The sequence below is a fragment of the Sminthopsis crassicaudata genome, chromosome 5 (genome assembly GCF_048593235.1).
Source record: "Sminthopsis crassicaudata isolate SCR6 chromosome 5, ASM4859323v1, whole genome shotgun sequence".
NCBI lineage: Eukaryota > Metazoa > Chordata > Mammalia > Dasyuromorphia > Dasyuridae > Sminthopsis > Sminthopsis crassicaudata.
This window is the reverse complement of record NC_133621.1, coordinates 311,566,549-311,582,265: the sequence shown is the minus strand read 5'-3', so window position 1 is coordinate 311,582,265 and position 15,717 is coordinate 311,566,549. Positions and strand designations below refer to the sequence as shown.

Sequence of the window (15,717 nt, the reverse complement as noted above, 5' to 3'; positions counted from 1 at the left end):
GCAGGTACTCCCTTACCCTGATCCTGCCCCCTAATTACCCTCTCACCTGGCCTAGAATACCCCCAATCCCCTAGCCACTCCCCAGCCTTTAAGGACCTCCATATGGACGCTTCCTCCTGCCATTTCTTTGTTGCCAAACCCTTTTGGCCCTTATCGGATTTCTCCAGGAGCCTCTTGGAGGGACCCGTCTGCGTTTCTCTGTTGAGACATTTGTTTTGGATTTTTGCTTTTGTTTCCCCTTTTAAGCAGGAATGACAACCACACTGCCTGAGTATCCTGAACAAGCAAGAAAAGTCTCCATTCCTCCTTGAGTACACAGCCTCTCCCGGCCTCTCAGCCTCCCAGAGGCCCAGAGACAGCCAGCTTCCAGGCTGATTTATCTACAGTCTGGCACTCATCTTCAGCAGCCTCCTCTGCCCTCCTGGAGGCTGTGTGTGGGATTTCCTTTATTGGGCTTTCCCCTGCTCCCCCAACCGAGACCCTGCCTCTGGAGACCAGGGCACAAGTGATTCTCCCTCCTGCCCGTGGACTTGGTGTATTTGCTGTCTGGAGCCAGGTCCCCACCCCTGTTGTGGCCCAGAAGACCTTGTTGTGGTGATGGTGAGGAGCCTTGCTCGGAAGTGGTCCCCATTCAGTGATGCTGAAGACCAGACTGGGGGAATGCGGTTTTTTTTGTTACTCACATTGAGTGTGTGCCATCCGTTTTTCTCAACGTGCTTATCATCTGGAGCACATTCAAAGGCAGTGAGGGGTTGGGGTGGAATGGGGCTGCCTCCTACCAGCAGGATGCCTTTAGAGATAAGTGCCATTAATATTAAAATTTCTGTTTTAGCAGCCAGATACACCCCTATAGACATTACACATTGCAGTGTTTAAATTGCCTCCCAGAGAAGTGGAGTGGAGGGGCCTGGCTGTAATGTTCTGAACAGATACCTCACAGATGCAGGACAGGCGGGGGTCTGCTTAGGAGCCTTCTGACAGGGACCTCTTTGTATTCCCTCAGGAGTTCTGGTGAAAAGGGCAGTGGGTGATTCTCCCATTTCAGTTAAAATAATAAGGATTCTAACACTATTTGTTTGGCTTTGGGAGGGTTTGAGTAGGAAGAGGAATTCATTTTAAAGGAACTTCCTTTACACTGGGTTCAAAGTTGATTATTTTTCTTTTTCTAAGTTTTCTTACAAATAAAAGTTGTTGTTTGTTTATAAGTGTGTGTCTAGTAGTTTCTGATGGATAGACATGCTTGGGGTAGGAATCACATGAGGGCAGTATGGTCTAGTGGAGAGAGAGCTGGGGTTGGAAGGCATGGGTGTGTTAGCTGTGGGACCTTGGGCTTCAGTTTTCTCACCAATAAGATCTGAGGGAGGAGAGGGGGAGGATTGGTCTAGAATCTGAGTTGTCTCTTAACTCTACCACTAGAGTGGGTCTAAGTCTATGAAGCTCAGTTCAATGAGATGATAGTGATCCCTACAAATAGTCTTATTTATCATCTAGCCATCAGTTATCATAATATTTCTCTCTGAATCTCCCATCTCTATATTAACTAATCATCTATATTAATGTCATCTATCATTTATTCGACATCAGTTCTATATCCCCTACTCTCTCTCATCTTTTTATGTAGTTGTCATTTCTCTCTCTCCATACTCTCCCCCTCCACCTCATTTTTTAACTTAACATAATCAGAAATACTCTTTTTGCATTTCATTATGTTCTCTATTTCTTCTTTGTCCAAAACTTCCTCTCTCCTCCAAAGATCTGACAAGGTGGACTATTCCTTGTTCTTTTAAGTTGCTATAATACCTCCTTTTATGTCTAAATCATGAATCCATGTCGACCTCATGTTGGTGCAGGGTGTTACATGATAGTCAGTGCCTAGGTTCTGACATCGTATTTTCCAATTTTCCTAGCAATTTTTGTCAAATACAGAGCTCTCATCCCACAAACTGGCCTCTGGGTTTAATCAAACACTTGATCACTACAGTCATTGACCATTGTGTCTTGTTTACTTCATCTATTCCAATAATTATCTACTCTTAGCCCACCAAATGATTGTGAAGACCGCCTCTTAATAAATATGGGATTAGGCCTGGTATGGCTAGGCCCCCTTCCTTTTTAGCATTCATTATACAAGATTTTGAATTCCCAAGTTTTCTCCCTCCTTCCTTCCTCTCCCCTCTTCTAAAGAAGGGATGTAGTTTGATCTAATTTATACCTGAGCTATCATGTAACTCACACTTCAGCATTAGTCACATTAGTGAAAAAGGAACCTGATTAAAAGGAAAAAGTGAGAAAAGAAAAAAAGTTCTTCAATCTGCATTCAGGGTCTGTCAGTTCCTTATCTGGATAGCATTTTCTTTCATGAGTTCTTTGCACTTGTCTTAGATCATTTTGTTGCTGAGAAGAGCAGAGTTACTCATAATTGATCATCATACAATGTTGCTGATGCTGTGCATAGTGTTCTCTTAGTTCTGCTCATTTCACTTTGTATCAGTTTGTAAAAGTCTTTCCAGGTTTTTCTGAAATCTGCCTGTTCATTTCTTAGTGCACAATAGCATCCCTTCATATTCCTATACCACAACTTATTCAGCCATTCCCCAATTGATGGGCTTCCCCTGAATTTCCATTATTTTGCCATCCCCAAAAGGAGTGCCATAAATATTTTTTCCTATGCATATGTATTTATGTATTTATATCCTTTCTTTTTTATCATCTCTTTGGGATTCAGCCCTATCAGTGGTATTTCTGGGTCGAAGTGTATGCACAGTTTGGTTGCCCTTTGGGCTTAGTTCCAAATAACTCTGAGAATGGTTGGATTAGTTCAGTACTACAACACTATTAGGTGTTTCAATTTTCCCTGTCTTCAACATTTATCACCTTCCTTTTTTGTCATATTGGCCAATCTGATAGGTGTGATAGGTATAGTATCTCAGAGTTGTTTTAATTTACAGTTCTCTAATCAGACGATTTGGAGCACTTCTTCAAATGCTAGCGATAACTTTGATTATTTCATTTGAAATCTATCTGCTCATCTCCTTTGATTTATCTACTGGGGAATTATTATCATTTTTATAAATTTGGCTCATATTTCACCAATGAGGCTTTTTATGAGAGACACTTACTGTAAAGATTGTTTTCAAGCTTTCTGCTTTCCTTCTAGTCTTGGTAGCAAAGGTTTTCAAATTTAATTTAATCAAGATGATCTATTTTGCATTTTATAATGTTCTCTCTATTTAATCAAAAACATTTCTTCTTTCCAACTTGATAGACTATTCTTTGCTATTCTAATTTGCTTCTTATCCCCCTTTATCTATTAATCATGTAGCCATTCAGAAGATATCTTAGTATATCCATTTTGTCCAGTGCCTTCCTCCCAGTTTTCCCTGTTTTTGTCAAATAATGAGTTGTTATCCCAGAAGTCTTTGTGTTTACCAAACAGTAGATAACTCTAGTATTGGGCTATTATATCTTATGTACCTAAATTTCTTTCACTGATTCACTATTTGTTGGCCAGTACCAGATGGTTTTGATGGTTACTGCTGTATACTGTAGTTTGAAATCTGACATTGCAAGAATATCTTCCTTTGTTATTTTGTCCCCGTTATTTCCCTTGATATTTTAACCTTTTTTTCCCTTTCAGATCAGTTATTTTTTTCAACTGTTATCAGATAGTCTTGGTTGTTTGATGGACATGGTCCTGAATAAGTCAATCAAATATATTTAAAATCAAGAACTGATATTATCTATAATGGAGATAAACTACAATCTTTTCCCATAAATTCAGGGTGAAACAATAATGTTCATTGTCACCACTTCTGTTTAACACCATATGAGAAATTTTGACCGACACTAAGATGAAAAGAAAATTGAGGGAATAAGTATAGGAAGCCAAGAAGATTCAGAGTTATCACCTTTGCAGATGATATATTGATGTACCTAGAGAACTTAGCTTCAGTTAAAAATTAATTGAAATAACACCTTTAGCACATTTGCAGGAGATAAAAATATCCACACAAATCATTGTCATTTCAATCTAACACCAATAAACCTCAGTGAGAAGATAAAAAGAAATATCGCTTACAATTACTATAAAATATATAAAGTACTTTGGAATTTCCTACCAAGGTATATACATAAGAATTATTAAAATACAACTGCAAATAACTGCTTACTTACACAACTAAATAAGTGGGAAAATATATATTGACTTCTCATGAAATTCAATAAAAAAGTTGCTGGCAGATGTGTGCCTGAATGCAGAGCACATTATTCGTATTAACATTTTGTATTAGGTACTAGTAGCATCCCATGGCATCCTTTGTAGGAGAGGGATTATTACTGCTCTTGTTAGTTATTCCTATCGCTCTGGGAATTTGTGGAAGCCAATGAAGCAGGATTTTTGGGTAACCTCTAGAGCCATTCTTGGGAGATGCAGAGCTTAGAGTCCAGCAGAGCTTGTGCCTGGCTTGTGGTGTGATGCCAGCAGCCCAATCCTCTGAAAACATTTGGAGAGAACCCTTAGCCCCCAGATAGGATAGAAGCAGAAGAGCCGGGGGCTCTCTTGGCCTCTGTGACCAGGCAGGGATGGAGAGAGAGTCCATGGAGCAAGGCAGAGCTGTGTGACAGTGTCAAGCAATCGATTCTTTCCAGCTCTTGGTCAGTCACTCTACATATTATGTTCCAGGTACTGTGCTAAGTGCTGCCACAATTGCTTCACTTTTCTCTAAAGATGGGAACCACTTGGCCACTCTGCCTTTCAGTTACCTCCTGCTGCTTTCATATGCTCTAGGTAAGTAAGCTGTGTCTTGTTGTGGTTTATATACAACAACAACAAGGTCATACAATGATCAATTCTGATGGATGTGTCTCTCTTTAACAAGGAGATTATTCAAACAAGTTCTACTTGTTCAGTGATGAACAGAGCCATCTATACCCAGAGAGAGAACCCTGGGAACTAAGTGTGGACCACAACATAGTATTCTCACTCTCTCTCTTGTTTGCTTGCATTTTATTTCCTTTCTCAGTATTTTTTCTTCTTTCTTAATCTGATTTTTCTTGCACAGCAAGATAGATGTATAAATATGAATACTTGTATTGCAATTAATATATTTTAACATGTTTAACACGGATTGGACTACCTGACAGCTGGAGAGGGGAGGGGGAAGGAGGGGAAAATTTGGAACAAAAGGTTTTGCAAGGGTCAATGTTAACAAGTTACCTGTGCATATGTTTTGTAAATAAAAAAACTTTACTAAAAATGAATAAAATAAACTCACCCTGAGCCTCTCCCATAATAGCAAAGACCTATTGTTCCCATACTAATATTTTCCCATTTTTGCTGTTAGATAACAAGACATGGAAGCAAGGAATTATGTAACAGGAATGCAAAAATGACTAGTGACCTAGAAAAAGGGACCTAGCAAAGGTTCTAAGGCTTGCCTTGACTCTCCCCAACTCTGCATTTAGGAAAATATGAAAGAGTGCAATAGGACAGACAGTAGAGGTTAGCACACATCATCATTGTTGGAGGGAAACCTTGAATTCATGAAATCCTAGATCCATTCAAGTATCTAAAAATGTATGGCCTTATGTATTGGCAAGTTCAATACTAATAAAACAATGCTCTTTGGTTTAGGCCATTGGACTAGAGAAAATAGGTGATATTATTATTATTATGTATTATTGATTATTAGTATTATTATTAGAATTTGAGGCCGGGATTTCACCTCTGGCTTTCTATTTAACTAATTCTGAGGTTAGGATGGGGGTGGAGAGGTACAATGCAAAATGTGTTCCCTTGTGTTCCCTGAGGCATGTATGATAGTCAAAACCTCTATGGGCTTCCTATCCATCCTGGATAATGTAATAGGAGGAAGACAATCCAAGTTGTTATGATCCAGTGTTGCCCTGAGCCAGGTATCTGGAATCTATGGTACAATGTCTAGGATCTATAATTGTGCTCTTCTCCAAGAGCCAGGCCATTCTGAGTTATTGATGCTCCAATCAGAGAAAAGGAGACAAACTGGATTTTCTTCCAGCTCTAATGCTGAAGAGACTCATGATGGTACTTCATTTCCAGAGTTTTGAATTAAAAACTTAAGAGAACTGAGTGAAATGGGGAAGAACTTAGTAAGGCAGCTTCTCTTAAAAAGGAAAAGAACTAGTGAAAAAAATTTGCCATCACGTTCTGACTGAAGGCATCCCAAGTCAATTTTAGTCTTAAAGGGCTACCGTTGGTTGACAATTCTTAAAACTCAAGTATCCTTTCCATTAGCTAGTCTTCTGAGTATGAAGAAAGTAATAAAGAATTGTCAACCATTGATTTCCATTAACGTTAACACCTGTGAGAACCTGATAACTCCGAGATGACCCTTGTTCAGACTAAAGGCTTAGAAGGGGAGAGTTTCAGGAGATGAACAGTTCCTATTTCCATAGTCCTTTGGGCTCCTGAGCACACATTCCTATGTACTTAGGATTCAGTTTCCTTTTGCTAGAGAAGGACTTCCACCAAGAGCCGATTGTCTTAGAGTAAGAGGATTCAACATCCACATCCCAGGTTGGATTTTCTCTCAGCAGTAGGTTAAAGGGAGGGCTGGGGAGAGGGAGCAGAGAATGGAGAGAAAAATATCTTAAGAAGAGACCAGATGGCCATGGCAGGATATTTCAGAGGACTGTGGCTGGTCCTTGACAATGAAAAGTTGGTTGGTAATCTCCTAACTCCACCATTTTGGCCTTCCCCTGTCCTTTTGACCAAGTGCCTACAGAGTTCTAAATGATACCCAAGTTCTAAAAAGCACCCGAATCTTGACCTTTTTATTTCCCCACCTGTCATATTGGCTGGAATGTGAATGGCAGAGGAATAGAGAGCTTGCTGACACAGTCTAAATAGGTCACAAGGACCTCTTTTTGCTCTAATGAAATGGGGTCATAATGGAGTGGGGGAGGTCTATCTAGGCGTCAGAATAAGGAAAAGTGCATCATCATGAAAGATTTTATATTTGCAAGGGAGTAGCTTTAGAAGAAATAATCTATCTCACTGGATATTTGTTGAATCCACAAGTCTCAGTGATGTGCTTCAAGGGCACAAACCAGAGGGAAAAGGGAAAGAATGAGATATTCAAGAGTTATTAGAGTATAATTAACTGATAACACACTATGTCCACTTCTTCTGGGTAAGCATTTTGATTGGCCACAAGATCTCACCACTCCCTGATGGTCTACTAAAGTGATGGGTCTATTAAAGTCTTTTTCAGAATGGCCTTGCTCCTTGCAAGGTACCAGGCACCAAAAATAAATTCAGCATGGGCCTCTGCTTTTGCCCACCACTCTCAGCTAAAGGAACTAGAACATGGCAGGCGTATCCAAATGGATGCTCCTCAAAGGTCAGGAACCTGAACCCAGCAGACCATTGCTTAATGGCATTTAACATCTTCACATCAGTGTAATGGTCACTGGAGCGTTTACTGGGAGATGAGCACATGGAGAACTGCTCTAATCTTGCATCTATTTCCTGGGAATGTTGCTATCAAATAGGAGCTAGATATAGCTTAAGGGAGGAAAAGTCATCAAGAAAAGGAAAATCAATCCATGAAGTATTCCACAAAGCACAGAAGTATCCCTTAAGAAACCTCAATAATAGACTTGGGCATGGGTGTGAGATGACCATGTTCTGGTCAATTTGTAGCTGTATCACTTAATAATAACATTTATCAGCTACCGGCTATGTGCTGGACACTATGCTAAATGTTTTATAATAATCTCTGGTGACGTTCACAATTCTGGAAAGTTGGCTATCCTTATTCATAGAGCAGGAAAAAGGCAAAGAGATCAAGTGATTTACTCAGAGAGTCATATCTGGCAAGTGCCCCAGGCCACTTTCTGACCACCCCAGATGCTCTAGCCACTGTGTCACGTGGCAAACCAGACTTCACCTCACCTTCTGCCTGCTCAAGAGCTCATGGGTCAGAAACACCTTGTTAGCAATATCTTCATTCTAACCGCTTTCCCTGCTTTCCCCCATTTTCTTCAAATGGTCCTAGAATAAGAAATAGTGACAAATGAATACTTGAGATGAACAGATGCCATTTGAACACCTTAAATATAATGGGAAAAAGAATTTTTTCCAGAGACAGAAGCTATGGTGTTCCTAGACCATATCAAGATGGCATGGGCAGAGAAGCACTTTTTCTTCAGAAAAGATTCTAGTTTACAGGTGTTAGCGGATTATGTGGTTGGAAGGAACTTCAAAAAAACAATGCAGTACTTTCGCAAGGGGAAAAAAAAGCAAAACCAAACCAGTCATGCCTGTAATGTAGCTAACAAGGGGTCATTTTGTGCCTCTGTATCTGACATTGTTGACCTTCTTTTAAGATGATCCATAAGCAAGTATTATACAACAATGTGCTGTGGTTTGTACTACATCTGACACACAGGTTTCACCAAGCAGGGAAGTGAAACAATGATACTATCAGCATTTGGGTCCAGGAGACCATTCTCAGGAATTAGGAAAAACAGGTGCCTCCTCAGTGGTCAGTGAATTAGGGCCTGAGTAGCCTTGATCAGGCTACTGCCCTTACAGGGTGGAAAGGAAGAGGAACAGGAATGTAAAAAGGTAGGAAACAGTGGTAGCGAGGTTGCAAGCTATTGGCCCCAACAGAACACATTTCAGTGATATCCTGGATAGCCCCGTTAGGAGTTTTACACAGGGGCAGACTTGTACCCAGAATACAAAGCCAAGAGTGGCTAGTTTTGACTTGCCTACATGGGCACAAGCCTCCAAAGCAGAGCAGGAGGTGCTATGATACAGAGCCACCCAAAACTGAGTGGCCAGTCATTAGAAATGTTCTTTCCTGAATGTCTCTGGGGCGGCATAGAGTCAGTTCACTGTACAGAAAAAAGAGAATGGGACATAGCCACCAGAAACCTCAGTCTGACATTTTGACAGCTGATCACTCCATCCAGGGTCACCAAGCTTCTTCTGGACATCAATTCCTTAAAGCAGGAGGCAACTGGGGAGGGGAGTTGTGCATGAGATTCTTCACCCCTCTGCCCCCAACTGACAGGCAGAAGGCAGTTCTGGGCAGAAATAGCAGCATGAAAAATGCCTTACGCCAGTTTTGGTGGCACTTATCCAGAGCCAGACTTCTGGTCTTGGTGAGCACAAGGGGGGATTCCCTTTTGAGAATGCTTCTATCATCTGGGCTCTCAGTCTTCTGGGGCTAAGAGTAGAGACTTGGCCCCACTGTATTCCAAAACCTGATCTCCATACCTCACTCTCCATTCCAAAGTCTGCTTTCTTGCAAACACTTTCCTAGTCCCTTTGTTAATCTTTCTCCCCATTAGATCTCTGCATTGCTGACATTGTTTAGATCCTTAAAGTGCCTCATATACAGTGCAAGTACTTCCACTCCTGACCAATGAACTTCTGGAGCCTATAGTAAGACATGGCATCTCAGTCTAGCAGAGAAGTGATCTGACCACGCCTGAGAGCTGCCCCGATCCTTGTAGGACTAAGGACGCCCATAGAGCTTATTACCACTATTCTTTGGGCTACAGAAGGTGAAAACATCTTTGGCGAATGATGGTCTTGCAAATACTAACAAACATTAGTGCATTACAGCCATGAGGCTGACATTACACAGCCATTGCACATGTGGAGGGCTCGTGTGGAACAGGGGTTTCAGGGAGCAGGTATCCGCAATTACGAGATCAGCACTCCAACTAGATAAATCATTAGCCTTTCACTATATTACAAAGAAAACCCAAAAAGAAGAGGGAGAAATTCCATTTAAAATATCTTCAGACACACTGGGAAATGAGTGTAAACTGTTATTTTTACCTTCTGAATCCAATTCTTCCTGTGCAACAAAAAATTCGGTTCTACACACATATATTGTATCTAGAATATACTGTAATATATTTAACATGTATAAGACTGCTTGCCATCTGGGGGAGGGGGTTGGGGAGGAAGGGAAAAAATCTGAATAGAAGTAAGTGCAAGGGATAATGTTGTAAAAAATTACCCATGCATATGTACTGTCAAAAAATGTTATAATTATAAAATAAAAAAAAGGAAATTCAAATACAAAAAAAAATATCTTCAGACAGTGTAAAATATTTGGGAGTCCACCTGCTAAGATAAACTCAGAAACTATATGAACATGATTACAAAATACTTCTCACACAAACATATCTAAATAATGGAAAAAATATCAGTTGTTTGTGGATGACTAATTCAGTATGCTGAGAGCGACAGTTCTACCTGAATTACTGCTAAGAGAGCAAGACAGCAGTATGGCACAGCCCAGAATTTCATACTGGCTACCAAGAAAAGATCAAAATGGCTGTGTGATTTCGACATAAAAGCTGATATTATGAACAAATTAGGAGTTTACCTGAAAGATCTATGGATAAGGAAAGAATTTATGACCAAGCAGATCATTGGCTATGAAACAGTGCATATCCCTTGATCCAGTTGTGTCATTACTGGGTCTGGGACCCAAGAAAATCATATAGGAGGGAAAAGGACCCACATGTGCAAAAATATTTGTAGAGCTCTTTTTGATAGCTAAGAATTAGAAAATGAGTAGATGCTCATCAATTGGAGACTGGCTGAACAAATTGAGAAAAACACAAGAACTCCATCATATTGGATGGATCCTCTGTGAAGAAATTAGTAAAACCTAGTCTATGCATCTACCATTGTCAGAAGGAAATTCAAATAGAAGAGATCACGATGAGGAAGTCGCAGTGTATGTTGTATTTCTCAGTTTTCCTTACTTCAATCCATCTGTGACCCATCTAAATGCTTCTCTGAATTCTATATATTTACGCCTTCTTTTGACACAAAAGTACACCGATATGTTCATGTGTCACAATTTATTTAAACATTCTCTAACTGAAGAGCATTGGTTTTATTTCTTTCACATTGACCTCTCTCCCTCAGTTCCTTCCATTTCATGCCTTGTGGTGGGATCTCTGTGTCAAAGAGTATGAGTGTCTGATCCCCTTTTCATAAACCAGAGTACCCAATGGCTTTCCCAAACAGTTGTACCAGTTCAAACCTACATATGTTGTATGACTATGTCTCTAAATCAGGGGTTCTCAAACTACAGCCCACTGTCCAGATGTGGCCAGCTGAGGATGTTTATGTTACCGCCCCCCCCCTTTTATGGCAAATGGGCTGAGGGGCGGAGACAGAGTGCGAGCTTTTGTTTTTACTATAGTCCGGCCCTCCAACAGTCTGAGGGATAGTGAACTGGTCCCTTATTTAAAAAGTTTGAGGACCACTGCTCTAAATCTATAACCCCCCCCAGAAAGAATATTTCCAACTTCTGGGGGGGAGTCATAGCCAAACTGCTAGATGTAAAGTGTAACCCCAGAGTTAAAGTTTTTCATTCCTAAAAGCATCTTAATAAAACATTTCTGCCTGAGCAAATATGGCAAAAAATCTATTTCATCATTTGCATAAAAAGAGCTGTTCATTTAGAAATGATGTGCAAGTTTCGAAACTCAACAAAGATCTGGGTTTAGAATTTTCCATTTCTTGTGGCCTCTCCAAACTGATCGCACCCACAAGGCTTAGTGAAGTCATCTCAATTATCAGCACACATCTGAAACTGAGGACCCAGCAAGAAGTGACATTGAGGGGCGGGGTTCATCTTCAAGTGCCTGCTTGGCTGCTCAGATGGCACAGGATCTTTAAAGGACAGAGAACTGGCAGAGCCCCTACCCCTAACTCTAGATGCACAGAGACCCAGTTAGTTTAAATTACTTTGTCAAGACTGCATAGCTACAGAATCAGAATTTCAACTCATGCCCTGATTCCCAATCTAGTGATCTTTCCATTCCACTGGATTGCCTTTGAAGTGGGTGAGCAGATAAGCAGCAATTTTGTACATTTGATTCAGTTCTCTACTCTCTCTGTATATGAGGTGAAACCTTTATTTGAAAAGCTTGGTATAAAAAGTTTTTAAGATTACTCTGTTGTTTATGATACCTCTTAGCAAAAGGTAAATTCCCTCTCTCTGTTTAATGAGATCTATTTTTGTTTTTGTCTGGTCTGAGCTCATGATTGTTAAGCTTGCCTTTTTTGCTTCAGGGAAATGGATTTGACCTAGCTAGCCCCTCATTTTAACTCTGTGTCTATCTGTTTTAAGTGTCTTACAGAAATCATGTCTTTGGATTGTGGGTTCTAATCTATTCTTCCATAGACTTCTGACTTGTTTTATGGATGAGTTCATCCCCTTAAATTGGCAGTTATGATTACTATATTTCCTTTCATCCCTTTTTTTCTCTCTCTTCTGATGAGAGTTTGTTAAGGATTGGGGAGAAATGGGCACATCTATAGCCAGCAGGGAAGTCATAAGTAATCAGGAACAGAGATTAGGGATGATGGCTATCTATGGAGAAGACAGGAGGGGATGGCCTGGAGGGTGCATAGAGAAGGGCTGGACTAGACATCTCTGCATTTGAGAATGGAATCAAGGATGGGAAAGGAGCAGATCATGGCAAGAGGTTGTGAGATGAGGAGGAAGGAAGAGAGAAGAGGGAATTCATAGCAAGTGTTTTCAGCTTTCTTGACACAGGACAAAGATGAGGTTTCCTCCTGTGATGATGGGAGAAGGGGATTCTTTTGGACACCTGCATAAGAGAAAGAACCACGGCTACATTTATGGTAGCCAAAAACTGGAAGCAAAGTGGGTGCCCATCATGGGATAAATGTTAGAACCAATAATGGTCAAAGTATGGGATGGAATGTTATTATACTGCCAAAAAAGGGGATCCTCAAAGCTCTAGCAAAGGTAGCCTAGGGCTCCCCACAGTCTCTGGTAGTGAGGGGTGGGGCTTCCCAAAATCTTGTGGGGTGGAGTTTCCACAATGAGGGAGGTTCCCCATATCCGGAAGGAGTGGAGGCATGGTTCCCAGGAGCCTTTGCTGCCTAGGATGGGGTTCCCTAAATCACCCTGGAGACCTAGGGTTCCCACAAGTGCACTATTATCTGGCCTCTTAAGAGCCTTCTGAAGTGACTCCGGGGTCTTCTGGTCGTGGGGTTTGACAAGGGCACCAGTAAATCAGAGGGTGTCTTGGAGAAGCCAGCCAGAATGGAAGGGCCTGGAGCCCTGTGCAGTAATGGGTTTGGGATTGGTCAGCAAGAGCCAGGGGACTCAGAGATTTCCAGTATTTGAAGTTCTGTGAGGGGGGGAGAGGGTTGGGCCTTGTTCAGTTGAACACCAGAGAGCTGAAAGGGGGCAGGGAAGAGGATTAGCAAAAAAAAGCCCACTGAGGCTGGAGGAAAGTCTTCCTCCTGAGAGGTGACCACCATGGAAATGGGCCGACTTCTTGCAGCCTGGAAAGTAGACTAGAGACCACTTGAGCCCTTCCCAGTTCTCATGGCTTCTTGTGTCCATACCTCCATAGGTGATCCACACAGACGCAGAACCAAGATGTATAAGTTGGCAGTAATAGGCATCTCTTCTGTGGGCAAGAGTGCACTGACCATGCAGGTTATTGAGGATGATTTTGTGACCGAGTATAACCCCACAATCCAAGAGTTATACTGTCACCACGCAGTGGTGGATGAAGAGCTGTGCCAGCTGGATATCGTGGATACTAGAGGCATTGAAGTGTAATACCCTCTGAGGAACCAGGACATTCGCTGGGGAGAGGGATTCCTTTTTGTCTATGCAGTGAGTGACCTCCACTCTTTTCAGAATGTGAATGTCCTCTGAAACAAACTACATGGGATCAAGGGCACCGACCGTGTACCCGTGGTGTTGGTGGCCAACAAAATAGACATGACGGACAGGCTGGTGAACCCCACAGTGGGCCATGAGGTGGCCTGGAGATTCAGGGTCCCTTATGTGGAGACATCAGCCAAGACGGGGCAAGGTGTGCAGCAAGCCTTCCATAAGCTGGTTCATGAAATTCGGAGGATGAAGATTTCCACCCCAGGAGCAGCTCAATATTCTCCGTACTACTAAGTGCAGGCAGGCCTATGGGTGAAAGTGTTGCACAATCCAGTGAGTAGGTACACCCTCACACTGATTGTGCCCACTAATTACTCTCTCACCTGGCCTAGAATACCCCCAAATCCTCTAGCCACTCCCCAGCCTTCAAGACCTTCATCTGGACCCTTCCTCCTGCCTGCTCTTCACTGCCAAGTCATTTTGGCCCTTATAGGATTTCTCCAGGAGCCACTTGGAGAGACCCATCTGCATTTCTGTGTTAACAGATTTGTGTTGGATTTTTGCTTTTGTTTTCCCTTTTGAGCAGGAATTGACTACCTCACTGCCTGAGGATCCTGAACAAGCAAAAAAGTCTCCATTCCTCCTTGGGTGCACAGCCTCCCTCCAGCCCCTCAGACTGACAGAGGCCCAGAAACAGCCAGATCCCTGGCTGCTTTATCTACAGTCCGGCACTCATCTCCAGCAGCCTCCTCTGCCTTCCTGGAGGCTGTGTGTAGGATTTTCTTTATTGGACTTTCCCCTACTCCCCCAACCAAGGCCCTGCCTCTGGAGACCAGGGCACAAGTGATTCTCTCTCCTGCCCTGGGCTTGTGTACGTGCTCTTTGGAGCCAGGTCCCCACCCAAAAGACCTTGTTTGTGGTGATGGTGAGGAGCCCTTCTCTGAAGTGGTCCCCATTCAGTGACCCTCAAGACCAGACTGGGGGAATATGTGTTGGGTTTTTTTGTTACTCACATTGAGTGCATTTGTTCTCAATTTGCTTTTCATCTGGAGCATTTTGGATAGCAGTGAGGGGTTGGGGCTGAATGGGGCTGCCTCCTTCCAGCAGGATGCCTTTAAACATAAGTTCCATTAATATTATTATTTCTGTTTTAGGAGCCAGATAAATCCCTTTAGGGGTGGCAAGTTGCATTACTTTAATTGCCTCCAAGAGAAGTGGAGTGGAGGGGCCTGGCTGTAAATGTTCTGAGCAGATACCTCCCAGCTGCAGGTCAGGCGGGGGTCTGCTTAGGAACCTTCTGACAGGGACCTCTTTGTATTCCCTCAGGAGTTCTGGCGAAAAGGGCAGTGAGTGATTCCTCCATTTGTACTAAGGATTCTAATGCAATTTGTTTGGTTTTTGTTGGGGGGAGGGTTGAGTAGGAAGAGAAATTCATTTTAAAGTTAAATTCAAAGTTAATTTTTTTCTAGGATTTCTTATAAATAAAGTTGTTGCTTCGTTTATGAGTATGTTTCTGGTAGTTTCTCATGGGTTGATATGCTTGGGTTGGAATCACATGAGGGCAGGATGGCCTAATGGAGAGAGAGCTGGGTTTGGGAGTGAGGAAGACATGGGTGTTTTAGCTGTGGGACCTTGGGCTTCAGTTTTCTCAGCAGTAAGAAGTGGGTGAGGAGAAGGGGAGGGTTTATCTAGACTCTCAGGTCTCTCTTAACTCTACCACTACAATGGGTCTAAGTTAGTTCAATGAGATGAGAGTAATCCCTAGAAATCGTCTTATCATCTAGCCATCATAACATTTATCTCTGACTCGATCAATTCTATAGTAACTAAAGATCTCTAATAATGTCATCTCATATATTGGAGATCAGGTCTATTTCACCTAATATCAGATCCTCTTACACAGTTATGGTTTTTCTCTCTCCACACTCTTCCCCCCACCGCATTTTTAATTTAACATGATCAAAAATACTCCTTTTGCATTTCATAATGTTCTCTTTGTTCAAACTTCCTCCCTTCTCCAAAGATAGGACAA

The 15,717-nt window shown here is 41.9% G+C and overlaps 1 pseudogene; it reads left to right on the top strand.

Moving 5' to 3' along the window:
* Positions 1 to 13,388: 13,388 nt before the first annotated feature.
* Positions 13,389 to 14,022, top strand: LOC141543223 (GTPase NRas pseudogene; annotated as a pseudogene).
* Positions 14,023 to 15,717: the final 1,695 nt, after the last annotated feature.